At 35.5% G+C, this 25,655-nt stretch overlaps 2 long non-coding RNA genes across 4 annotated transcripts in view; both read left to right on the plus strand.

Annotated features, from left to right (window-relative positions):
- Positions 1 to 25,655, plus strand: part of LOC140604745 (uncharacterized) — a 108,252-nt gene that overhangs the window by 76,527 nt on the left and 6,070 nt on the right. Inside the window, exon 3 of the long non-coding RNA XR_012007560.1 lies at positions 24,353 to 24,422. This is a non-coding gene — a long non-coding RNA (uncharacterized lncRNA). The remainder of the gene's footprint in view (positions 1 to 24,352; positions 24,423 to 25,655) is intronic.
- Positions 937 to 13,752, plus strand: LOC140604744 (uncharacterized). 3 transcript variants are annotated; one of them, XR_012007559.1, is made up of 4 exons: positions 942 to 1,067; positions 8,915 to 9,047; positions 11,991 to 12,152; positions 13,380 to 13,752. It is a non-coding gene; the product is annotated as an uncharacterized lncRNA (long non-coding RNA). The 3 variants fall into 3 exon arrangements; XR_012007558.1 differs by lacking the exon at positions 11,991 to 12,152; XR_012007557.1 differs by lacking the exons at positions 8,915 to 9,047; positions 11,991 to 12,152 and having other exon boundaries at positions 937 to 1,067.

Below are 25,655 nucleotides of genomic sequence, written 5' to 3' on the forward strand. Positions count from 1 at the left end.
TTTAAGTTTAATTTTTCTAATAAATGGAGCCATCATGATTTCCACAGCCTATTTAATGGCCCACAAAGTCACCTTTACTGATCATTACCCCTTTTGTAAATCAAAGATCACATAATTTAAGCTTCTAGACATTATACATAATAAAAAAGAAGTACAAATAGGATTTATATCTTCAAGGAACTCAGGATCAAAATGAGAATACACAATTTAAGGACATGAAAATTAAATAGCCACAAGTGGAGTTTGGATATTGGAGTTAAATGAATGTGGGTCAAATACTGCCCCCCCCCCTCAATTTTGCTGTTTACATTTATTTAAGTTACTTAACCTTCTGAAGCCCTGTTTCCTTCATCAAAACCAGGGTAATTTATTGCATAGGTCTCCTGGGATTACTTTCAGGGTAATGTGCATGTATCAAATTACTTGGTCACTTAGCACATAGTGGATTGAGCACATAATCATAATTATCATCACTGAATTATACTGACCATTGCTAATGGAGCTAAGAGAAAGATGAGATATACTGGTTATGGGTTTATAAGATAAGGTTTTATTTAAAAAAAAGTCTTTGGCATGAAACTTGCATTACATTAGAGATTAAGTAAAAGATACATTATATTAGTAATAACCAAAGTATATTACATTAAACGTCAGAATGTGCTTAGATCCTGTTTTCTTTGGAAAATCTAATGGTAACCAGTTTTGTTGCTTTAAACAACTTCTTAATGTCTTCACATATTTATTTTGCTCATCTGAATAAGCCATGACATGTAATCAATAATCTTTGGGGTGCCTTATAATTCATAGCAGACATAAAATGATTAATATGTCAATGTAGGCTGAACTTCATTGTTTTCTGAAAACTATCATAGATGTGCTCATCAAAAGAAGGTATGTGTGACATCTATAAAGAACATAGAACAGTGAGGTTGGATACTATTGTTCAAAAGAACATTAATGACCGTGTGCCCACTGGAGTACTGCATTTTTCTTGAAAACAGACTTGCTTGTTTGGAGATTGGCCATGATGCCAGGCAGTCACTTCTTAAAAAATTTAAAATGACAGGGTAGGTATTTTCAACTATATTCTCATGACCATGAGAATATTTTGTGATCACTGAATTTTTTTGCAAGATGATCACTGAATATAAAGGGTTATCATATAATAATTTAAAAGCCAAGGACCATGAAACATAAGAAAGAATTTAACTCTTAAAAATTTCATTTCTCAGGTGCCTAGGTGACTCAGTCGGTTAAGTATCTGAGTGTTGGTTTCAGCTCAGGTCATGATCTCATGGACCATGAGATTGAACCCCATTGGGCTCTGCATTCAGCAGGGAGTCTGCTTAAAGATTTTCTCCCTCTGCCCCTCCCCCACCCTCCTTTTCTCTCTCTCTCTCTCTAAAATAAATAAATAAATCTTTAAAAAATTTATTTATCATAGGGATAAATGACAGAAAGCTATGGATTTAATGAAGTAGTAAATCTATGTATTAATGAGAAACATTCTTTTTGGTGTCCTTTACTTTTGATTGAAGTGTAACTAACATACAGTGTTGTATTAGGTTCAGATGTATAATATAATGATTCATCAATTCTATATATTACTCAGTGCTCATCAAGATAACTGTACTTTTAAACTCCTTCACCTATTTTACTCATCCCCACTCTCACTCCTCCCCTCTGGCAACCACCCATTTGTTCTCTATATTTAAGAGTCTTTTTTATTTGTATCTTTTTTCTTTGTTTCTTAAATTCCACATATGAGCCAAATGAAATAACTCAGTCTGAGAAAGATAAATATCAAAATATATTGGCTACTGTAAATGATTCTGCAATAAATATAAGGGTACATGTATCTTTTTAAATTGATGTTTTTATCTTTATTTTTGGGTAAAAACCCAGTAACAGAACTACTGAATCATATGGTAATTCTATTTTTATTTTTTTGAGGAACCTCCATACTGGTTTCCATAGTAGATGCACTAATTTTCTCTCCCCTCAGCAGTAGATGAGGGTTCCTTTTTCCTCTACATCCTTGCAACAGATGTTATTTCTTGTCTGATTCTAGCCATCTGACAGTTGTGAGATGGTATCTCACTGTGGTTTTGATTTGCATTTCCCTGATGATGAGTGATATTGAGCATCTTTTCATGTGTCTGTTGACCATTTATATGTCTTTGGAAAAAAGTCTGTTCAGATCCTCTGTCCACTTTTAGTCAGATTATTTGGGACTCTTTTTTGGTTTTGAGTTATGTAAGTTCTTTGTATATTTTAGATATTAATGTCTTATCAGATATATCATTTGTACTATTCAGTAGGCTGCCTTGTCATTTTGTTAATGGTTTCCTTTGCTGCGCAAAAGCTTTTTATTTTGGTGTAGTCCCAATTGTTTATTTTTGCTTTTATTTCCCTTGTATTAGGAGATATATCTAGAAAAACATTTCTACAGTAAATATCAAAGAATAATTTCTTAGGAGTTAATACTCCTATGTTTCATTCTAGGAGTTTTCTGGCTTCAGGTCTTACATTTTTGAGGAACCTCCATACCGGTTTCCATAGTAGATGTACCAATTTTCTTTCCTCTCAGCAGTATATGAGGGTTCCTTTTTCCCCCATATAGACCCTCAGAAGGTCTTTAATCCGTTTGAGGTTATTTTTGTTTATGATATTAAAAAGTGGTCCAGTTTCAGTCTTGGCAAAGAGCTGTTCAGTTTTCCCAGCACCATTTGTTAAAGAGACTCTTTTCCTCATTGTGTATTTGTGCTTTCTTTGTTGTAGGCTTTGGCCATATAAGTATGGGCTTATTTCTGGGCTTTCTTTCCTGTTACATTTATCTAAATGTCTATTTTGTGCCAGGACCATACTGTTTTGATTACTATAGCTTTGTAGTATGTCTTGAAATCTGGGGTTGTGATACCTCCAGCTTTATTCTTCTTTAAGATTGATTTGTCTTTTGAAGGTCTTTGTGGTTCCATAAAAATTTTAGTATTGAGGTGCCTGGGTGGCTCAGTTGGTTAAGCATCTGCCTTTGGCTCAGCCTATGATGACAGAGTGCCAAGATTCAGCCCCACATCAGGCTCCCTGCTCGATGGGGAGTCTGTTTCTCCTTCTGCCCCTCCCTCTGCTCATGCTCTCTCTCCCTCTCCCCCACCCTCAAATAAATAAATAAAATACTTTTAAAAAATTTTAGTATTATTTATTCTAGTTTTGTGAAAAATATTGTTGATATTCTGACAGGGATTTTATTAAATCCGTAGATTGCGTTGGGCAGTATGGACACTTAAACATACTTGCTTTTTCCAGTCCATGAGCATGAGTCCATTTGTTTGTGTTGTCTCCAATCTCTTTCATCAGTGTCTTAGAGTTTTTAGAGCAGAGATCTTTTACACACTTGGTTAAGTTTATTCTTAGGTGTTTTATTCTTTTTGCTGCAATTGTTAAATGAGATTGTTTTCTTAATTTCTCTGGTACTTCATTATTAACGTATAGAAATGCAACTGATTCCTGTATAATAATTGTGTATCCTGAGACTACTGAATTAATTTATCAGTTCTCATAGAACAGTTTATTTCAGAAAATCATGTTTTAAAAGGAAATTTTAGTAGAATTGGAAGTAAAAGAACATTTTAATATGCTAGATAAATTACCTAAGTTTTTTTTTTAATGAGAGAAGTTTAGGTTATGTGAATTATACATGTAAAATTAGTGGCACACATTTCTAAAAAGATATGATCAGTTATATGCTGATTCTCCAGTGATTACAAGGCTTATCATTTTATTTAGCTTTGATAACAACTGGGGAAATTTGTTCATTTATAATTGACCAAAGAAAGGTGGGAAATTGACATGAATGTTTATAATCTGTGATTTCCTTGTTTTTATGGTACAGTTCCTAGTTTCTATGGACATCTTTATAATTCAGTTTGTATTATTTTGTTTTAAGATTGATCAATCTATTTATCATCTATCTATCTAACTAACTATATATATATATATATATATATATATATGCTTTTTAAAAAAGATTTTATTTAGTTATTCATGAGAGACACAGAGAGAGAGAGAGAGAGAGAGTGAGAGAGGCAGAGACACAGGCAGAGGGAGATGCAGGCTCCATGCAGGGCCCAGTGTGGAACTCAATCCCGGGACTCCAGGATCATACCCTGGGCCAAAGGCAAGCGCTAAACCACAGAGCCACCCAGGGATCCCCTATCTATCTACTTTTAAGAGTAGATATTTCATCCAAATGTTCATAAGAAAGCATTCCTGATCTCAAGTAGAAATTTGCCTGTAGAAGTAAGTCAAATGAACTAATAAATAAAGTAAATCCAACTGTGAAATCCAGCACTTTGATCTGCAGTTTAGAGGGGGAAAAAAGCCAGGAAGTTAAGTATTGGCTGATAAACTTTTTGTACATAAATGATCTTCAAAATCAGCCTTTTGGAGTAAGGTCATTTTCAGAAATGACAGAAAGTCAACTGAGCAATATGAAAGAATTGTTGCTTTACTCAATTAGAGTCCAATTAATGCTTCTTTAAGTCATATTGAATTGATAAGAAGGTGGAAAGAGAAACAACCCCAAAGTAACAAAGGTTCTCTCAGGAATAATAGATAAAAATTGTAGACAAATAAATATTGAAACGTCATTCCTACTTCCAAATCACTTGGCAACGACTTTGCATTGGACATTTACATATTCTATGCCATATGTCCCACTTCTCTTGCTGATTTTCACATGGAGTTAGTAATTTCCATAAATCACTTAGTATTATGGAAATTACCTCTCACCTCTTGCCTCTCACTCCTCTAACCCCCTCTTCCTTTGCCTCTCTCTGTATTTTTTTTTCTCTTTTTATGGCTGTGTATCTGTTAACTAGACAACATGTGTTTATTAACTACTTAATATAGACAAAACACCAATTGATAGAGAGGGTAAGTGGGTCTTAGGTATTCAAAAGAAGTCAAATTAAATCACTTTGTCTTTTTCAGGTATATATAAATACATGATACATCACTCTTACTCTTAAGAAAATCGCATTCTAGTTAAGTGCCAAGAATAATAAAAGTAATAAAAGCAATGAACTTAAAGGACTATACAAGATAGTACAGTGCCTCCATCTGTCAGGCAACTTTGATGTTTTTGTTTTCTTTCTCAATTATCACCAGTTCCTTTTCCTTCATTATAATCAATGCCTTACAAATATAGTCATATCCTGAGGTGCTGGAGGCTAGGGCTTCGACATTTGAACTTTGCGGGGACATAGTTCGATCCATAACACATACCATCAACCTACTCTTTGGAGTAGAAGGGCAGGAATCCAGGCTGGTGCTGGAAACTTTCCTGGGCTCTGTTTCACTCTGAGTAGATGATGAGGACAAGTTTACATACAGAGTCCTTCAGTGAGACTGTATGGATGGAGAAGAATGAGCAGACATGGTGAATAGTATGATTGCCTCTAAGAAACTGCTAGAAGAAAGTAAAGGCTACAAACCAAATTCATCCTGGAAATCAAATGTTATAGAATTTCATTGAAAATCAGGCACTGGAACTACTTCATTTCTGCCTTCCTCATAAATATCTTCTCTAGGACTCAAAGACAAGAAAAAACTGCGAGGAAAGCAGCATGGAATCTTTACAGAGATGCCACAAGAAAAAAAGAAAAAGAGAAACAAAAGGTAAATGAAAAACAAACAATCAAACCTCATTAGAAGACAGGCTAAAGAAGAAATGGGACAAAAATTAAGAATTAAAGAGAATTAGAAAGAACGTACAAGAAATCTGAAATGTCCTTTGCTGTTATCTCTGAATAAAAGAACCAAAATGAGGAACAGAAAACCTATGAACAATACAGTTGAAGAACATTTTGTAGAAAAAAAAGTTGGATCTACAGAATGATGGACCATACATATCCTCAAGAAATTAACAGAAAATAATTGTAGTTGAGTTGAAGAACATTTTGTAGAAAAAAAAGTTGGATCTACAGAATGACAGACCATACGTATCCTCAAGAAATTAACCGAAAATAATTGTAGTTGAGATATAGCCCAGTAAAATTACTGAATTCTAAAGATAAAACTATTTGCCTAAACAGAAATGTAAAAGTCAAGTTCCTTATAATGCAGTAAAATTTATTTAATTTTATAGTTACCCATAGCAACAGTCAGGACAAAAAAAATGACGTCTATGAAATTCTTAAAAAATAGCTTTAAAAAGTGTGTCAGAGTTTGAACGAAGCAAACAAAATGTCTATAAAGGCAGCAGATAAATAGTTTTTGAACATGTAAGAAATCAATGAATACAGTTTCCATGGTCTTTGATGAAATCATGATGCTAAAATCCAGCCAATAATAAATTTGATAAAGACTGGCAATGAGCATTGATCCAATTAAATGAAGGATAAAAAAGTAAAATAAGTATGAGAGCTACAGTTTTAAAACAGAATGTGAGTTACAAGCCTTGACAATGTAAAAATTACATATCTTTAAAAGGCTGAACTTGGGAAGAGGGAAGAGAAGAAAAGGTAAGAAATAGTGCAAGGATGTGGATTTCTAAAGCAGAGGGTCAAAGATATAATTGAAAAGTCATAAATCAGATAATATAAGTATGCTTGGATAGAATAAATATAAATATTAAGAAAATAGTACTCAGTAAAATTGAGAGGGGAAGGAAAATATGTTACTTTAATTCTTCCTTGTAGTAGAGAAACTAGAGAGAAAAGAGGATTAGGATTTTATATGAAATTACAGGAATAAGTGTAACCATGAGAACAGAAGCACATCTACATTATCAGAATAAATGCAAAGAAAGAAAAGAATATAGCTTGTGATGACAGAACTAAGATCAAACCTATGTGTCACATCAATAAAGGTAAATAATTGTAAATGGAACAAATATCGTATTAAACCAAGGGATGCATCAATTGGATCAAGAGGCAAAACCCAACATATGCTATATGCAAGAGGTATCAGATTTTCTGATGAGTTTGTGGGAGGTGCATTGGAAAGAGGTCTGCAAATGGGGAGACCAGTGAAAAATCTACCATAGTTTTCCATAGGAGAAATGATGGACATTTGACCTGAAACAGAGTGGATTTAGGGAATCAGGAGGATTAGAAAGCAGAAGAATTTGCTATTGACTGGATGTGGTACTGAAAAAGGGAGTGTATCTCATAGGTTTCTCATAGGATTGCCATCAACCAAAACAGAAAATACTGGAGGGATGAGGTTTTCGAAGAGAAAGATGGTCCTTTTATATTGCATCTCCTGAGTTGGATAAGTCTATAGGCCACCTAAGTAAATCTACTGGGCATGTTGTATCTATGTTAATCTAAATCTCAGTTGGCAGGTCTAGGAGAAAGATAATAGTTTGGAAGTTTTCCCAGTAGAAGGAGTAGAATAAGGTTCATATCTCCTATGTGAACTACATGTTAGATAAAAATGAAATTAGACCTGTTCCTGGAGTTTGGTGTTGAAAGAGGGTGTTATAGTGGAGATCAAATGGGAGGCAAAAGGAAACGCCATTTTCCTCCTCATGTAGAAGATTAAATTTCTTTGGTTGCCATATATTGTGACATATGTTGATTTTTTAATATGCTAATAAGTTAAGGATTTTCCAATGCTTATGATAATCTAATTCTCACAGCAAGATCTTATTTCTATTATTATACAGTGGAAAATCTGCCAAGCACAGCACTCCAAATTACAGCAATAAATGTTGTAAATACATGGAATGCACTTGTATTCTACTGCATGGGTTTCTTTAATGTTAATAGCTCAATTTCTCTAATTTATTTCTTGTCATATCCATATTTTGAAATGATTTTGTAATGGTTCTTAACATTGAAGCCATTGTCATGCCTATTAATGATACAATAGAGTTAAGTCAAATATATCCTCAAAATACTCTGACTGAACATCTCACTTTTCCTATTATTTGTGACAAAAAAATTCCATTTCATTACAGCAGTGAGTCTCCATAAGGAACATTCCACACAAGTAATTTAACATTTCAAGTTGTTAAAATCACTTTGCTTTTGGCTTGCTAACTTAAAACGCTACCCAGAGCACGCTGTAATTATGTAGAAATGCACGACTTGTCAAATATCATAGATTTTAAACTCCCAATCAATTGAAATGAAGCACATTCTGTGAAAGTCTTTGCCAAAATCATGTTCCTTATTGAGAGGTGGCACTCTAAAGAAAGAACCTTTTTTTTTTTCTTCTCTTTTTTAGACAGAAGAGAATATGGTAGTAAAAGAGGGGATGCAGGGGGTAAGCATGGAGAGAAAGTGTTTGGGCGTTGCAGAGGGAGGCAAAGAAGACGTGTATTTGACCTTCTCATTATGTTAAGTACTTTCATGAGTGGAGGAAAGTTGAACACACAGACTTGAATTACTTCTTCTGGCTGAGTTGGGACTGGAGTGGTAGTGGGGGTAGCAGGAGACAAAGGGGAGCCAATGCCCTAAAGAGCAGTTATAGTGTAGCGAATAATAAAGGTTGAGAAACTAAAACTCATAGTCTATCTCATTGCTGAAAGGACAGGAATTGCAGACATGTTTACACTGAAGTGGGATTATGTGAGAAAGTGACTTCCGAACTATGTTTGGGAACTTTGAAGAGCTCCATCTCCTTGACTTCCTTTTTCCTTAGTGCCTTTCCTACTAATCTGTAACTCTTCTACAGGAATAGTCTTCCCTCCCTCTCTTCTTACACTCTTCTTTCTAATGTCTTTCTCCCTCCATCCCCCCTGGCCGGATTCCTTCTATAGATACAGTTTCCTCCTCTCTTCTAAGTATCCCTTCTCCAAAACTCTTGGAAGTTTTCAGAGAGAAGCCAAAATTTAAAAAACTCACTAAATACCCAAATATATTTGGAGGGGATTAAGTTTCCTTTGTCTTCTTACATTTTGCAGGGGGGAGAGCTCCCATTATACCTGCTGGCTTCATCTTTTAAGTGTCTATTTGAAGTCATAATATTACAGCAAAGAGAGCCATATCTTCATTTGATCTGTGTACAATATTAGTTTCTTGAGAAGTCAATACTTGGTAAGTTCATAAGATGCTGATTTTTTAGAGTGAGGGTGTGATATATTTCAGGTGATTTCTATTTATATTAGTGATTCACTGGAGTTTAAATTGCTCTAGAAAAAAATTTATAGTCTATGATAGTGCCTGGAGTAAAAGAGAGGTAACTGATGTGACAATCTTCAGGGTAGAGCTCTAGTTCGGGCTCTGCCACTAACCAGCTTTGCCTTCTGTCACTTCACTTGAACTACCTGGTCTTCAGCTTCCTCGTTTGCAAAAAAAAAAAAAAAAATAGGAGTTTGCTGTGCTAGAATCGCAATGCCTGTTAGCTCTATACCACCATGTTCCTTTATAAAAGATACTTTAAAAGTTTTTATCATACTCATTTCCTTCTTAAAGTTCAGTATACTTTTAAAGAGAAATGACCCCCTAAAATGTCAGGACATTTTAAAAATGAATGCCATCTTAGAATTTAAATATGTCTAAATTATTTAGGTACACTCTAAATCTAGAAAGTGCATTCCTTAGTCTGGAAGTACCTAACCCTAGAGTAGGAGTGATTCGTCCATATTTTTGTCTGTACCTCATGTATTGTAACTATTTATATTTTCGGAAACAATATAAAAATGCATAGTTTGAACTCTGAAGACAAGAGATATCTAAAGAAAGATAATAATTTACATTATATTACGGAATTTAAATTTAGAGTAGCTGAACCAAAAGAGAGCAGGGCTACCAGTCATTCATTATAGTTTTATTTAAGGCATGTACTGTGATAGCTGGTGGGTTAGGTGCTAAGGGTACAGAGAAGAGCAAGAAGGCAGTTGTATAATCTAACCAAGGACACTGAGATGCCATGATATGGGTTGTACAGTTTTCTGTACAATTTTAGCGGTTGCACAAGGGTGGAGTCCACGTACTAGGTTGAGCTGCTACATAAGGTGGTGTCTTTGTTCATGTAGGAAAGATGAAGATGTGTGTTTCAGGTAGGTGAGAGGAGTAGGGCCAGGGGAAAGGTCATGGCATGCAGATGACAGAGCACAGGCAATGGCCCAGCCAGATGTGAGAGCAATATCATAAGTTTGGAGAAATGTAGTGTCTTTCAATGGCAGCAAAAGTTTCAATGGCCAGTGAGGAGGGAAGGAAGCAAGCAAAGGGACACAAGACTCACACCTTGCATCTTATATTAAGGATCAGAGGATTTACCTTTATGCATCAAAAGATGAAAAGAGGATGGGGGTACCTTTTATTAATATTTTTAAAATAGAAGAATAAGCAGGTGAAATGGAAACAGAAGACAGGGACATGAGTTATAGCTATGACTTGTGTATTAGAGTTCTCCAAATAAACAGACCAATATACAAAAGATTTTAAAGAATCAACTCATGTAATTATGGGGACTGGCAAGTCTAAAATTTACAGAGCAATTTCCATATGCTATAAATTCAGGTAAGAGTTGACATTGCAGTCTTGTGACTGACGTCTGTAAGGCAGGTAAGCTGAAACTCAGGCAGGGTTTCTATGTTGTTGTCTTGAGACCAGATTCTTTCTTCAGGAAACTACCTCCTTTGTTCTTAAAGTCATCAACTGACTCGCTGAGGTCCACCCACATTATGGAGGGTAATCTGCTTTACTCAGAGTCAACTGACTTAAATGTTAATCACATCTAAAAATATCTTTATAGCAACAGCTAAACTTATATATGATCAAACAAGCCTAGCCAAGTTGACGTATAAAATTAACCATGACAGCTCATTTTCATTAATCTTGTGTATTAATTTCATTATGAATCATTACTCAGGATTTGCAGATGGTATAATTCATCCTTTCTCTCTTTCTCTTCTTCCTTCTTATTAAGTCAGAAAAGAAAGTTAGGATACAGTAGAAAATACAAAATGAAACTATAGTCAAACAGTATGTTCACTGGTTGTCATCTGTGGTTCTGAAACTGGTCTGATAATTAACACAGTGAAGGAAGTCACTTCTCTGAATGAAAAACAACAACAAAATGATGCCACCATGATATACGCAGCCACCTTTCTCTGCTGCCTTGCTGGCTCAGCAGCACTGGCCCTTAGTATCTGTGATTTGTGCATAAAGACCATTCTAGGATGGACTTTGATCAGTTTATAAGACACTGAACATGTCTCTGCCCTTAAAATGAGTCTTTTCCATAGAAGCTTTTAACTGAATACATGTAATGATCTTTTTAAAGATCAAAAAAATTACTACTAACATCAGGAATGCCGCAGCTTTGTGGACAGTCTTTGCAAGGCTAGATGTGAGGCTCCTTCTGCAACATCATCCTACAAGGCATATGTTGCTCTCTAGAAATGTTTTTTTCAGTTGGGGGCAGGTTTGTTTATTAAATTATTTTATTAAATTTATCTCAGTAAAATTAAATTATTTCAGTAAAGTTTTTTTCAGTAAAATTATTGATGAAAATTAAATCATTTCCATAAAATTATTAAGTGTATGAAATATAAAGTCTTCCATCTTCTCTTTGGAGGTGTATATTTTTTTCACACTTCCCAACTATGATCCCTTACTCAACCATGACCTTCCTGGTTACACCTTTGTCCCAAACTGCTGGCCTCTATCCCATATTTAATGTTCTATATCCAATTTCTGCACAGCTTAGCTAAAAATGCAACAAAATTAATATGTGACAATAGTTTATGGAGTAGGTCAGGATGGGCTGATGTGCCTTATATTTGAGGCAGTATATAAGCATTTAACACTCTATCTTTGCAAAGAAAATGCTTTAACCACTGAGGTGAAATTATGGGAGAAATTTGGAATTTCAAAGAAATCTGACACAGCGATGGGGGTTTGTTGTTATTTTTGACACTTTTCAAACTACACTAGGGATATATAAATAACTTCATAAATTTCAATTTATTTTTCTCTTTAAGATTTTATTTATTTATTTATATCTATCTATCTATCATTTATTTATTTTAGAAAGAGAGGGCAGAGGAGAGGAACAATTGGAGAAGAGAGAGAAAATCTCAAGCTGACTCTACACTGAGCACAGAGCCTGACTCAGGGCTTGATCTTACAACACTGAGATCATGACCTGAGCCGAAACCAAGAGTCAGATGCTCAACTGACTGAGCTGCACAGGTGCCCCTAAATTTCAATTTCTTTAAGGTTCAGCCCAACCTTGATGATATTTGAGATTCACATAGAAGAGCTTCTTACATAAAGCATACTTCCTAGATGGCCAGACTCCAGACTTACTCTGAGTTGTTTACTTGGGTATGAGATCTGTGCAGCATGGAGGAGCTGTTTGGAAGATAAAGTCCAGGAAGGTAGAGAGAGGGTCTCACCTAAAGCCAGATCATTGTTGGAAACTAGAGAAGAGAATTTCAATGAGTTAGCAAAAGCTAGAAGAAAGAAGCTGACATCATATGCCAGATTTTGTGGTAAGAGACTAGCTAGAGATCTGTGGAGACAGATCCAGTCAGTCCCTGGTCAGTGAAAGCAGTCCTGAGCAATTTCCCATAAAGAAATGTCTACCTTCGATGACTATAGGTCACCACTGTATGTCCTGCTGGAGGTCTAGAGGTCGATTATCTTCAGTGGACTCCTATTTCATTCACTCTTCCTTCTTCATATTCCCTTTTTAAACCATCCTCCTAAAGCCCTTATCCTATATGGGGCCAATCAGAACAGACAACCTACCCATCCAAATACGCCACCCATGGAAAACCCCCAAAGTTGGTCTTTGTTTTGATTGCACTATTACATTTTAGAAGTCATATATATATTGTGAATTTTTGAATGCTGACTTTCTGAAATTCAAAGAAATTCCATGAATAGGTGAAATGAGAATAGTTGCAAAGATTTTTCAGAGTGCCATAACGTAGATCTATATTATTTCATTTGATACCTATACCCCTGTGAATTACATGGCAAATGCTTTGATCCAATAAGACAGAAAAATTTAAATATCTTGCTTAAGGTTGTATGGATAGTAAATAGAAAATCTGTGAGTGGAGTTTAGGTTTTCAAGTCTAGTCTTGTTCCTTTCATCATATCTCACTCAGCTTTAAGGATTTCTCAAAGAAACTTAGCTACCCTTCAAAATAATTCATAGAGTTATATGCTAACTATTCAGAATAAAGAATCTAATAGAAAAACTCTTTATAAGGAACTTAGGAAGACTATGGCCATCTCTCATTTTATGGTAACTCATCAAGTTGCTTCTCTAAGTATTTAAAAATTATAAAATATAAACATTATTCCTAAAGACTAAAAAAAAAAAAGAGGGAACTTTGCTTGTGTGAATAATTATTATTTTAAAATCAGATTTTTCTAAACAACTGTTTTTTTTTTCCCTTGTAAAAGGAGGAAGCATTCCTAGGAAGTCAGAATCTTCTTAGGTATTTCCTAGGATGGAAGTTACCTAACATTTGTTGCACACTTACAATGCATATATTATCTCAACTCTACTAAAAGAGGTGCATTGTTATCTGTCCATTTCTTAAGCATTTTAATAACCACAGGGGACCTTTGGCCGTGGCAGATCTAGGATGAAAACTTCAGTGATTTGACAGCAAATCCTACGCTTCTTCTACTATACTGTACTGGTCTTTCAAACCATAAAGAATGAAGAGCCTAACACATTTGTTCAGCTAGAAGACTACACCATGTTTGCATTTCCAAGGAGTTAAAAGAAGTTAACTATAAAGCTTGTAAAATATTAAATCTAAATATCACACTGAGCCTTGAATTACTCTTTAAGTAACATCCCTGTGCTGTAAAAATCCATTTGCAATAAATTTTCATATGCAAGCTAAAGGATTTCAAAGTCTTTCTGGAAAACCCATGGGCCCCATGCAATTTGTACTCCTTACATTCTTTCCTCTGGGTGCTTAGAAATTCATTGTTAGAGGAGTTTAGTCTATTACCTTAAACTCAAGTCCCAGTCAGTTACTACCTGTTCATTTTCACTTTATGTATATAAATGTCTTACTGTTACAAAAGAAAAAACACAAAAACACTGTACATACTGAAAGTGTCCGTTGCATATTATTGGTAGCAGAATAATGAAATAAAACATGTAGATATAGGGAGATTTTCTAGTTGTCTTTGTATAGGAAAGCCTTCAGAGATTATGACCTTTAAAATTGAGCACATGATAATATGCAAATGGATCCAGTGTTTATCATTTTCTGAATGCAATTATTTATGTATTGCAGTCCTCCCAAATTATAATTATGGTGATCAGAGGAATACTTTGCAGCTTGTTGAGAGTAGCTGATAAAATCATCAACATTTTAGGTGTCTTTCTTTGGTTAGTTGTACAGAAGTGGCATGTAGCAGAGGAAAAAAAATACTACACAGTTCATGTTGGAAGAATTTTTATTGAACTTTGATAATTTTGCTTAGTGTTGAGTGTCAGAGTCTTCTCTAAATTCGCATACTTCTATGCCTAGCTACTACATCTTTCATCTCTTCTAGAAGGTGTGTGTGTTTATGTGTGCAAGTGTGCACATATACACACATGTCTAGGCCTAACAAACACATAAAATTAAACACATATGCATACACATTTATGGCTTATAAGGAATAGAGCATATGTTTTATAGTAGATAAGAAATAAGAAGTGACAGATTTCAAGATGTATGTGCTTTGTTTAATATTGTGATAAGTGATCTGGGAAAGGATGTGAGAAATTCATTCTTTGGCTTTCCAGATGATAGCAAGTGTTTCAGGTTAATAATTGACCAAGATGACCAAAAGAAATGACAGATATTAGAGAAGATCAAGAGTGTGAAATAGGGATGCCTGGGTGGCTCAGTGTTTGAGCGTCTGCCTTCAGCTCAGGGCGGGATCCTGGGATCCAGGATCGAGTCCTACATCGGGCTCCTTGTGGGGAGCCAGCTTCTCCTACTATCTGTGTCTCTGCCTCTCTCTCTGCACCTTTTGAAAATAAATAAAATCCTTTAAAAAAAAGAGTGTGAAATAAATTAATATATGAATACCACAGTGAGCAAAAGTAAGGCAATACATTTAGGGGGCAATGATCAGAACTGTATTAATAGGATGAGAGAAGTGAAATTAGCAATGGAATCCAGGAGGTGAAAAGCACTGTAGGTTATTGTTCCCAAACATATTGGACTACTGTACTGCAGGGTGGGCTTAACCAGAAAGAACTTTAGGGAAACTGTGATGGAAACTTCTATCCCAACATAGAATCTTGATATATACACACATGGAAAATACTAACCTTTATATGAATTTCTGTGATATTCAAATAATCTTGTAAAAAGCAATTCTAAGCTTTGAACAGTATGCTTTCAAAACCCTGCACTGTGCTAAATTATGGAATTAAATCTGTACAGCTGCATTTAGGTACTCAGAATGTGGGCTTTGATCATCAGATGAATAAACAACTTTTGGGAATGTTGAGTATTGGTGCTGCCTATCAACCAATGCTGCAATTTTAGCAGTAATCTCTTTTGGTCCAGCAGGGTTAATTTTTTTTTAAATATTATATCTCATTGTATTTTGCTCTTCTTGTTTCATAAAAATTAACATAAAGCAGAAAAATAAAAGTGCTGACACTAGTATTAGGAGCGCAGAGCCTATAAACCTGGTACTATGGAGAAAAAAATGGACCCAAAAAATTCAACACATATGTAAACTCAGTCTGTGATTTGCTGGGTTTAACTCAGTAGTTGACCATGTGTGCAGTGAGGAAGAAATATATTTTTTTTTTGAGGAAGAAATATTTTTTTAAAAATATGCTAAATTAGAGGAATATCTTAAATAATATTAATATGTCTTGGAAGATTTTAGCAAAAGAGAGCCTTTCTTATAAAATATACTTATTGTTTTCAAGTTTTACATGTTTAGACTTTCAGAATTCTTTGTAAGAACACATTGTATGTAAAAGAAGTGTGGGTATAAATAAGATCATAGATATAAAATTAACAATACAAGTTACTAGTTATGTGATTTCAGACAAATATTTTCTCTGAACATCAATATTCTCATTTGTAACTTGGGGATGAAAAGGACCAAATTTTAATTTTTTATGGTAATAAATCAAGATAACAAATGTAAAACACTTGACATAGTCCCTGATGCTGTTGAGCGCTTAATAAATTGTGGTAATTATTACATGTTCTAGGCCTAAAGACTAAATTGTCACCATAGTGTACTCGAATGAACAGATCTGGAGATAGATATTGAATTGGGAAACTGAGAAGAGTGATCACCCTAAAGATAAGTCTCGTTAGAATGGTATTAACACCCAAGAAGAAATATCACAATGATGTATGGTTTACAGTAAGTAAACTGCATACTAGGACATTAGAATAACAGTTTACCTCTCTACTCCATATTGCCTTGAGGATAAAATCTAACTTCTCTTACAAGGATTTCAAAGTTCATATTGATTTGATCCCATTTTGCATCAGCATTAGCTTCTTTTATGACAATGCTTCTACACTCTATGACCCAGATATTCTAAAGTACCTTCAGTCACTTTTAGATATGCCATGTCCTCTATGCATGGTACTTGCTCTGCCTAAAAGATGAATTCTTTTCAGGGCAATTGGATATTCTGACTCATTTTATAGGTTTTATTTTGGATAGTGTTCTTCTCCCATTTCCATTTCTATTAGGTATGTCTCTAATGGGCTTCTATATAGCATGGCTTAGGAGGCATGATGATGCTTTTAAACTGCAGTGCTTGTTTGTACCTTATACTAGACTATGAGTTCTGTGATGATGGGTTGCATTTGCTTTCTTTACTTTGCACAGTGCATGGCCTAAAATAGGAGACCAATAAATATTTATGGATGAAAGAAGGATGAATGGATTCTGAGGTTGATAGTGGTAAATATAAATATAATCAAAGACACTCATATTAAATCATTTTATCAAGTTCAGAAAACTAAGGTATGGTACAAATTAAGCATAAAGCATTTCATAAGAAGTCTTGGTAAACAGTCAATGGATAGCAATCAAAGGTATTTACATAGCATTGTCAAGAGAATAGGATTAAGAGAATTTATTCTCAGTCATTCCCTCCTGCTACTTACTGGATGACCTTTGTAAAGTCAGTTTATCTATAGAGTAGGGATAATAAGACTTATATTCCTACATGCAAGAGGTTGAATAATTCCTTGAGGTCTCTTCTAGTTCTGAGACACATGATTCTTTAGACCAATTATGAAATTAAAGGCAACTAAATCTGTGATATAAGATTTCAGCATGCATATTTAAAAATAATCACTATGAGAATTGTGTGTGTATGTGAATATGTATGGATATATATAAGCATAGTTTCTGCAAAGAAATAAGATCATATATAGAAATAGATGACTGAAAATAATACAAAGTTATGAATTTTAAACTGACATAATCATTTCCGTTTAAAAACTATAGATATTTACATACAATCTACATATATATTTTTTAAAAGATACAAGCTATTATGTATATAACCACATATTCAAATATAATTCATGATTATTTCAGTTCTAGAAGAATTTTTCTCTCCCAGTTATTGATTATTCATATCATATAAAAACCTCAATGAATACAGATGATTTGCACAAAGATATTACTTTTGAGAGAGACTGTATTTGCTTGTCAGTTCAGACCATTTTTCATATACAGAGAAATCTTCTTGCTTCCCAACTATATATTCCTCCATGATAATGTATTGGGCTTGGTGTCAAAAATTTTCTGTGAATAAAAATCTCATAGTGAGAGACTTGGGTGGCAGAATTTGAGAGTTATGGAATGGAAATAAGCTGGTCTAAAAAACCTACTGATGCACATTCTCAAAAGAAAGAAGGAAGTAATATATTCCATGTATAGAGGTTATTTAAAAATGGAAGAAGTGGAAGTAATTGAATACATTAGTAGAATATTTTTAGTTGAAGCAAATATACCAGAAGATATGAAATAGAGGAGAAAATACTATGAAAGTTGATTATGAAAATCTTATAGTAAGTGAAAGAAATCTGAAAAAAATCCAACCATAAAGCTGAGTTAGGGAGTATATGATTTTTACAGATATAAAAAATTATGTTTAGACTATCAGAATAGTTATCATAATACCCCACAGAAGGGAAATGAAAGCCTAAAAATAACCCCAAAGTGACAGAAGAGTGAAAAAATAGGATAGATTTCTAAGTTAACCAACACAAATACTAGAACAAAGCTGCTAGCAGTAATTGAGTTAAGATAGGAATAGGAGAACAGAAAAGTGTGAAACAAGGATCCAACCATTCAAAAACACATGTATGCACTTCATTTTTTTAAAGATTTTTATTTATTTATTCATGAGAGACACCGAGAGAGAGAGACACAGGCAGAGGGAGAAGCAGGCTCCATGCAGGGGGCCAGACAGGGGACTCAATCCCGAGGCTCCAGAATCATGCCCTGGGCTGAAGGCGGCGCTAAACCGCTGAGCCACCCGAGCTGCCCACATTTATGCACTTCAAATTCAGGTCCTACCATGTGCCCAGCACAAGCTGTTAAATTCTGGGCTTACTGAAATAGACATGGTGACCCCAAGAATTTCAAGGCTTGTTCAGAGGATTGGATCAGTCACTCAGCAATTATAATACCATGTGATAAGGGGTGTCATAAGAACAATAGCAATAAGCATAGAGTCCTTATAAGGCTTCCTGCAGCAGCAGGAGAAAGAAGTTTTACCAGGAAGGAATGTTTGAATGTTGCCTTGAGAATAACAGAGGAATGCCAAAGTGCGCATGTGTGTATAAAGGAAGAGCTGGAGGAAAATGGAATTTGAAATAGAGGCCAGAGGAAGTAACAAGGCAAAGAGGAATAGGTAGCACTTGGAGCAAGTCGTCCTGTATGATTGCAAGATAACATGGGTGTAGGCAGGTGAAGAATTGAAGAGGTGAAGATCAAGCCCAGGTTTTGAAGGGCTGACATGATCTGCTTGGTGCATTTAGATGTCTCCCTTAATGATGTCATATAGAATTAATTTAGGAATATAGCCTGAAGAAGTGAAGACAGTGAAGTCCTTTGAAACAGAATAGAGAAAAAAATGAGGCTGGTGTAAGGTGAGACTGAAGTCGAGTGTACATAGTGATGAAAATGAGCAAAAAAGAGTCAACAGGGCACAGTTATAAAATACATGTGCAGGAAAAGAGCAGGAAAAAGTGAAAATGATTTGGTGTTTGGGTAAAGTATGAGAAAATGATGGTGTTAGCCATGGAGATATGGAATGATTGAGGCCTAAGATGGTAAGTGATGAATCCTCCTTCAGCTATTTGTTGTTTGGAGCTTCTAAGACGTAGAGATAGCTATGTTCAGTGAGCATTTGAATACAGGAGTCTGGAGCATAGAAGTGTAGAGTGGGTGATGCCATAGGCACACATGAAATTACACAGGAATAAAACATAGAATGAAAAGAATGTCCAGAGTGGGGAATTTTGGAGAACACCTCAATTTGGAAAGTAGATAGAGAGAAAACAGGATAGAAACTGAAAGGGAGGTCCTATAATGTGGAAAATTTGAGTCTTAGTTGAAAGCCTGAGTTATCATTTGAGGAGCAGAATAAAATATTGGAGTAACAGAAAATAAAATAATTTCAAGGAATCAAATATTTTTTTTCTAATCTAGAGAGAAGTACAAGCCTTGAGTCAAGGCAACCCTCCACTCTAAGTCTTAGGCATGAAATGAAATCAATAAGATGAAGCAGTGAAAATTCTTCTTAGAAAGACATTACAGGAAGTTAAATTTAAATAATACTAATGACTCAATTTCAAGTAGAAATGTCCCATGACCTCACTTAAGTCTTGTTCTGGATGTCTTTCAAATTATGATGGTAATAACCAGTCATGCATACTGGTTCACTGGGCTTCTGTGAAGCACTATGTGTGTAAAAATAATTTAAATCTTTGGAAAAGCAATATTCAAAGTCACTTCAGAATAATGAAGACAGTACAGCTATGGCAAAAGTTGAAGTGCATTAAAGGGATCTGCACTTTAAAAGAGATTCTCAGAGATCATTGACGGTCATGAAGGAATAAATTGGGCTACTTTTTCATGGTAATAAACTTAAATGATAGCCAAATGATTTGTCAGAAGAGTTTCTGAATTATTTTGTCAAACTTAATATTGTAGCTTTCTAATATAACTTTTTCTACATGTAAGAATTATACAGGCTACCTTTTTTAAAAGCTATGCAAAAATTATCCCTACAGAAGAAGGACAATATAAGCAATCAAATAACCAATTGAATTTCTGAATGGTGACAAGTATTGCTTTTTAAAGTGCCTATGTTTGTGGGCACACTACAGTTTTGACTGTTTACATATTATAGTAATTTTCATTTCACTGGACTTTGTTTTTCTCTTAGGAAGTTCCAAAGAAAAAAGAATTTCATTAAGTTAGTGGGAAATCATACACAGCACAATGGAATTACATTTATATTGGGCCAGAAAAAAGTTTACTTTTGTTTTATTCTCTAAAGAAAGGATTTTCTAGACAAACCCAAGAGGTAGAAGAGACACAGGAAAGAAATTAAATGCCTTCAAATCATCCCTAAGTACACTGAAAGTGCCATTCTAAACAATTGATATTCTTCCTAGCATGCTCCTTGAGGACTCTTACCACGCAGTACTTTGTTAACCTAGGTCTGTTTATTGAGTATTCTTGAAAAAAGTTAGAACTGCATGTCTTTGCATACATTTCCTAGTTCTTTATCTTTACTGGCTCAAATGGGCTAAATCAATCATATGGAGTGATATTTTACTATATACAACTACAAAAATAATTTTGAATATCCCCCAGTAGATTAATGGTACCAAGTTGCAGTATTCCTTTATAAAATAAGTAACACATTTTCTTTTTTTCTTTTTTTAAAGATTTTATTTATTTGAGAGAAGAGAGAGAGAGTGCATGAGAGCAAGGTAAGGGGCAGAGGGAAAAGCAGATGCCCTGCTGAGCAGGGAGCCTGATGCCAGGCTGGATCCCAGGACCCAAGATCATGACCTGAGCTAAAATCAGACACTTAAAAGACTAAGCCCCCCACCCCAGGCACCCCAAATTAAGTAATATATTTTAAAATTTCTCTGTCATTGGAGATACTCCAGACTATCTCCTATTGGTCTGATCCCTTCACAGATTATGAACTCTAGACAAAATATGGAAAATGATTATCTAATGCATTGGAGAACCACAAGAAAACAGGCAGATATTGGACAAGAATTGACTTTTGGAGGAAGGGAATAGCATTGAGTGAAGTTTCCATTTTTAATGGCTTTTAGCCTGAGTACCTTGTGAGGTGGCTAACATTTAGGTAAAATATCTCACCTTTGCTGACTTGAAGAACTAGAGGGCAGACATTGGGTCCATCACAGCCACTAGAAAAGAATAGGTGGTATCACAGAAAAGAAAGAACCATAAAGGTTGGGGGGACCCCATGACCTATATATAAACTCTACCCATGTGTCTGGCTGGTCCCTGAGCCTCCCATGCATGGTGGAGAATCTAAGTAATCCAGTTAAGGTTGAAAACTAAACTGATATTTGAACTCCTACCATCACTGTGGAGACAGATTTTTCAGTTTGAGTTTAGCTACAGTAAGTTCCTACTAAAACAACAGCAACAACAATACAGTGGTCTTAAGAAGAATATAAGAGCCCAGAATCTTAACATCATATGGGTCCCAAAGTCAAGGATACAAGGCAGCTCTTTGTCTGAGAGGAACATTGCCTCATCCCTCAAGTTTGCTGGCTGCAAACCTAGTCCTCAGAATAGCCCATGGAAGAAGCAGTGAGGGCCTTAAATTCTTGCCATACTTTGTAAGAACTCTTGTTTGGGGACTCAGGACACAAGACTCGAAGAGCCACAGCACATTGCTTCCCCCAACACCCATTTTTCTATTCCCTTATGTTCAACTTGTCTGAAGGTAAAGAAGATAAAGAATGGGAAGACTTGGGACACCTGGGTGGCTCAGCAGTTGAGTGTCTGCCTTTGGCTCAGGCTATGATTCTGGAGTTCTGGGATTGAGTCCCGCATCAGGCTCCCTTCATGGAACCCGTTTCTCCCTCTGCCTATGTTTCTGCCTCTCTCTCTCATGAATAAATAAATAAAAATCTTAAAAAAAAAAAAAAAAGAATGGGAAGACTTAAGAGAGAACTGGGATCATTAAGAGACCTTGGGCCAAATGAGAGGGAGAGAAATCCTATTAACTATTCATAATATACTAACTGGCTTACCAGGTGATATGTTCCTAATCACCTACTTTTGCTAGAGATTTACATGTTCAAATAATCAATACAAACAAATACATGAATGCATTAAAGCATCATTAATTTAGGGGGTGCCTGGGTGGTTCAGTTGGTTGAGCGTCCACGGCTCAGGTTCTGATCTCAGGATTGTAAGATCGATCAAGCCCCATGTCTGGCTCTGTGCTCAGCTTGGAGCTGCTTAGGATTCTCTTTCTCTCTCTTAATGCTTCTCTCTTCATTCTCTCTCTCTCTCTCTCTCAAATAAATCTTTTTAAAAAAAATGAAAGCATCATTAATGTAGGAAAACTACATTTTAAATATTTGAGGCCTAATTATCTATTTTTCAGTTGGGATGATTTCTTGCATCTGTAACTTGAGGATATTGATGATTATTTCCTAAGTTGAAGTTTCTTCCAAGTTCTAATGCATTTTACAACAAAGCCCTCCAAGTGGACTATGTTAGAGAAACTATTTTTTATGGAAGATGTGAGAGGAACTATTCCTTAATAATTGGTGTAAATAAGCTGGTCATTGTTTTACTTTGAAAATGTATTCACTAAAAAATCCATTCATTTTAATAGATGTGGCAACTCTTTTAGGAAGTGTCAGTGTGGGCAGCTTGGGTTCATCTGCTCTATGGGAGATGAGATGCAGTGGATGGACTTTGACAAGCACTTATGCAAGCTATGGGAGAAACTGACAGCTGCTATTTTTGTCAGCTCAGACTGAATATACTCACTTAAGGGTATACAAATATTTTTATTTTGCAATTTTTAATCAGTAATTATATATTAAATAATTGTAATTACAGATTTTTGTGTGCAAAAACACTTTATTATTGTGCTTTAAATAGGAAATATAAAATAAGTTCAGGCATTTTGATTTGGCTGGTACTTTCAGAATTAGCAAAAAAACTAATATTTTAGAAATTAGCTATAGAAAACATTCCAAATATTGGGGCACCTGGGTGGCTTAGTCAATTAAGCCCCTGCCTTTGGCTCATGTCATGATCCCGGGGTCCTGTGATCAAGCTCCATGTTGGGCTCTCTGCTCAGCGGGAAGTCTGCTTCTTCTTCTCTCTCTCCCTCTGTGGTCTCTCTCTCTCTCAAATAAATAAATAAATAAATAATCTTTAAAAAGAAAACAAAAATAAATAAATAAAAAAATAAAAAGAAAACATTTCAAATATGACTCAATGAGACATTTTAAATAAGCCATTAGTTTATATAAAAAAAAGTTAACCTAATAAATTTCTTCCAAAGACATCTGTTTTAAATTACCTATAATTTCCCTTTTCTGCTTTCAATTTTCTTTTGTTTTTTAAGATTTTATTTATTTATTCATACAAGACACAGAAAGAGAGGCTGAGACATAGGCAGAGCCCAATGTGGGACTCAATCCCAGGACCCTGGGACATCTAGAACCAAAGGCAGATGCTTGATCACTGAGCTATCCAGGTGCCCCAAATACAATTTTCTATCTGTTATCTCTGTGTAGGGAGTATAGGTACCTTACATGTGGATCCACAAAGAATAGCTTGACTATTTTTGAGTTGCAGTAGTGGAAACAAAATGTAACACATTTTGTAATCTGAGTGGTGACCAAGATTTCTTTAAGAGAAGACATAGGATCCTGGAAACCTAATCCAACATTAGAAATGTTGACAAGGAGTCCTATGATCACTGCTGTGCCACAGGCTCAGAAGTAGGCTGATGGAACTATCTAGGAGGAAGATCTCCAGGGAAAAACTAAATGGAATTTAGTAGATTGATAAATTTGACCGGTTCATATTTAAAGGTATTTGATAAATCTCCTAAAATGTTAGTAAAATGAGCATTAGGTACAGGAATAATTAAAAAAATAAAATTTGTGATAGAATGTGGTAGAAACATGTGGTAGAAACACATGTATTTACTTCTTGTCCCCCCTCCAAAGGGAGGTATATTACATGTAGCTTGCTTTGACCAATAGAATATGGGGACACACATTACATCAAAGCAGAAACCTTAAATGAAATAACATAGTTCAGTTTCCCACTTTTTTTTAACCTCAGAAATGACATGTCTCAGATTGGGTCTTTCCTTTCAGCCTAAACCACAGTATGAAAAAGCTATGCAGAACATACCTGAAGCCAGCTGACTGACTGCCTACCTGCCATGTAAGTGAGAAATAAACGATGCCATAGCCAGTGAGGTTAGGAGGTAGCTTATCACTCGACATGTGGTGGGCTGAACTGTGCCATTGTCCAATTCACGTGTTGAATTTCTACCTTCAGTACCTCAAAATATGATCAGATTTGGAGATTAGGTCTTTAAAAAGGTGTTGATGTTAAAATGAGGCAATTAGGACTGAACCCGGATCCACTATGACTGGTGTCATATAAGAAGAGGAAGAGGCACAGGGACACGTGCACAGAGAAAAGGCCATGTGAGGACACAGCCAGAAGGTGGCCATCTGCAAGCCGAGGAGTGGCCTCAGGAGAGAGCAACTCTGCTGGCACCTTGATGCTGGAATTCCAGCCTCTAACTGTGAGGAAACAGATTCTGTTTAAGCCTCCCAGTCTGTGGCATTTTGTTGTGGCAGCCTGAGCAAACTAATGCCCAGTATAACCAAGCAAAACCCAAAAATGTTGAAATATAATCCCAATGCACTGCGTGGCTAGCATCAAAAACATTTACATGGTCATAGTAATGAAACAGTGACAGAAAAAAAATATATATATATTGCAAATACTTGAGAAAAATGGTGGAAAGGAAATTAGAGCTTAATTATCATCATTGTAAAAGGATGTTGAGAGCAATTTTAGAGATGATGCTTCTTACAACTGATAAATTAAAAAATAAACATTTAATCATATGTATATGTTGTATATACGTGTGTGTCTGCTAACTTGCTGGCAGCTTGATTCTTCTGCCCGGTTGTTAGAGAGTTACTCAAAATCACAACTGATATAAAATTATAATAAGAGGGGTGCCTGGGTGGCTCAGTGAGTTAAGTGTCTGCCTTTGGTTCAGGTCACAATCACAGGGTTTCTGGATCAAGCCCCACGTCGGGCTCCCTGCTTGGGGAGGAGTCTCCTCCCTCTGCCTTTCCCCCTGGATTGTGCTCCCTCCCTCTCTCTATTGCTGCCAAATAAATAAATAAATAAATAAAATCTTTAAAAGAAATTGTAATTAGAAATAAGTTTGGTGCAGAGGCACCTGGTGACTAAGTAGGTTAAGCGTCTGACTCGATGTTGGCTTAGGTCATGATCTTGGGTCATGAGATGGAGCCTCATGCCAGGCTCCATGCTCAGTGGGAAGTCTGCTTGAGATTCTCTTCCTTTCCCTGTTCCCCTTCCTCTCCCTCTCTCTCTCTCTCTCTCCTTCTTAAATAAGTAAATAAGCCTTTA

Source organism: Canis lupus, chromosome 15 (assembly GCF_048164855.1).
Source record: "Canis lupus baileyi chromosome 15, mCanLup2.hap1, whole genome shotgun sequence".
Lineage (NCBI taxonomy): Eukaryota > Metazoa > Chordata > Mammalia > Carnivora > Canidae > Canis > Canis lupus.